This window comes from Echinops telfairi, unplaced genomic scaffold (genome assembly GCF_000313985.2).
Source record: "Echinops telfairi isolate 266 unplaced genomic scaffold, ASM31398v2 ScPeMD7_18;HRSCAF=68, whole genome shotgun sequence".
Classification (NCBI taxonomy): domain Eukaryota; kingdom Metazoa; phylum Chordata; class Mammalia; order Afrosoricida; family Tenrecidae; genus Echinops; species Echinops telfairi.
This window is the reverse complement of record NW_022103915.1, coordinates 30,726,971-30,729,689: the sequence shown is the minus strand read 5'-3', so window position 1 is coordinate 30,729,689 and position 2,719 is coordinate 30,726,971.

The following is a 2,719-nucleotide window of genomic DNA, read 5'->3' as shown; positions in this document are numbered from 1 at the left end:
CGAAAGACCAAGGAAGAATCAATGCATTTGAATTATGTTGCTGGGGAAGAATAATGAAAGTACCATGGGCTGCCAAAAGAACAAACAGATCTGCCTTGGAAGAAGTACAGCCAGAATGCTCCTTAGAGGCAGTAATGGCGAGACTTGGTCTCACTTACTTTGGACATGATGTCAGGAGACACCAGTCCCTGGAGAAGGACATCGTGTTTGATAAAGTAGAGGGGCAATAAAAAAGAGGCAAGTCCTGACACAATGAATTGACAACAGTGGCTACAAGAATGGGCTGAAACATAGGAATAATTGTGAGGATGGTGCCAAACCAGGCAGTGTTTCATTCTGTGCTACATAGGGTTGCTATGAGTTGAACTAACTGGATAATTCCTAACAACAAAAACAGCAACGATGGATTAGAGAGGCATTTATATTAACGAGGCAGGATGCAATCTACAGGATTTGATTTTATCATGAGTCAATCTCTCTTGAGATATAAAAGAGATTAAACAAATGAGAAGTGAGCAGAGAAACCTGACTACTAGCAAGAAAGAAGCACAGGAATGGAGCATGCCCGTTGGACCCAGGGGTCCTGCACTGAGAAGTCCCCTGATCAGAGGAAGATTGATGACAAAATGCATGATGACAAAATCCAAGAGACACTGGGCTCACAGATTTTAAAAGAGACAAGGGCTTTTCACCAGAGACTACCCAGAGGGAACGACTTCTCCAAGAGATGGCACCCCAAATTCAAACTTCCAGCCTCTTAAATTGTAAAGACGTAAATTGCTCTTTGTTAAGTCCATCCACTTGTGGTCTTTCTGTTACAATAGCACTAGATAACTAAGGCACCTCAAATATAGAAAGTAAAAGTTAACAGGACAATATGGAGAAATAGACAAAGTGAGCATCATAGGAGAGGCTTTTAATCATCCTCTCTAAAAAAATCAGTAATGATGAAGAAGAATCAAACAAATGGCCATATTTAATTTCACAGAAAGTAGAAGTGTCATAAGCCTAGAAAGTGGAGGAATTCAGACACATAGGGAGAGAGGACTGACTCCATACATACTTAAAGCCAAATCCACTTCCATCGAGCCAGTTCTGTCTCATGACAACCCTATAGAACAGAGGAGAACTGCTCCATAGTTTTCTTGGCTACAAATCTTTATAGAAGCAGACAGCCTCATCTTTCTCCCTGGAGTTGCTGGTAAGTTTAAACCACTGACCTATCAGAAAACAGCCCAAAGTTTAACCTATGACGCCACCAGGGATCCTTGACAAAGGTAAAAATCAATTAATATTAGTCTTCCCATTAGAATTAAGACAAGATAAGGTTATCTATTTTCCCACTGCCATATTCAACATTGTGCTGGAAGTTAGAGCCAAAGAAATTACTCACTGCCGTCGGGTTGAGGCAAACTCATAAGGACCCTACAGGACGAGGAAGAAGTGCTCCTGTGAGTTTCCAAGACTGTCATTGTTTATGGAAGTAGAAAGCTCTGTCTTTCTCCCAAGGAGCAGTTGGTGTTTTCGAACTGCTAACCTTGAGTCTTTCCTAAGGTGACCAGATTTAAAGCAGGACACCATTGACCGTAGGGGTGGGGGTGGGGGGCAGAGTTCTTGATTAAAAATGTGGTCTATATGGACCAAATAGACTGTTCCCTAGCTTGTCATGCATTCTTTCCAAAAATCAGAACTTTTTAAAATCAGGACTGTCCCGCCAAAAGCAGGACGTCTGGTCACCTTAGTCTTGCCACCAAAGGCATAACCACTATGCCACCAGGGCTCTCTAGGAAAAAAAAAAAAGAAAGAAAATTTTAAAAGCAACCAAATAGAAAAGGAAGAAATGAAACTATCTTTATTAAAGACCTTGTATCTAGAAAGTGCCGAAGAATATTCAAGAAAGCTAATAGAGCTAATACATGGATTTAGCTAAGTGTCAAGGTACAATATCAACACGCAAAAATCAACTGTGGTTTTATGCATCCGTGATAAACAAGTTGAAGGAAAATTTAAAAACAATTCCATTAAAATTGCATCTGAAAGAATACAATGCCTAGGAATCATTTTATCTAGAAAGCTGGAAGACTTATATACCGAAAACTACAAAGCATTACTGAAAGAAAATTTAAAAGACCTACATAAATGAATAAGGAAGAGCGAGTACTGAATGATGCATTTAAATTGTGGTGCTGGAGGAGAATATTGAAAGTACCATAGACTGCTAAAAGGACAAACCAATCAGTCTTGGAAGAAGTACAGCTAGAGTGATCCTTTGAGGCAAGGATGGTGAGACTTTGTTTTACATACTTTGGAAATGTTGTCATGGAGGGACAAGTCCCTGAAGAAGGACATCATGCTTGATAGAGGGGCAGCAAAAAAAGAGGGAGGCCCTTAGGAACAATTGTGAGGCTGGCACAGGAGTGAGCATTCTGTTGTGCATACGGTCCCTATGGGTGGGACCCGACTGGATGACACCTAACCACAGCAATATAAATGGGAAGCCATCCTGGGGTGAGGAACTGGGTGATTGAGTACTGTTAAAATGTGGGTACAAATCTGATGCCAGGAGCTTAAGTGGAGAGCAAATGTTTTGAGAATGATGAGGGCAATGAATGTACAAATGTGCTTCACACAATTGATGTGTGTATGGATTGTGATAAGAGTTGTATGAGCCCCTAATAAAATGATTGTAGTATTATAGTGGGGGAGCCAGCCCCCCACC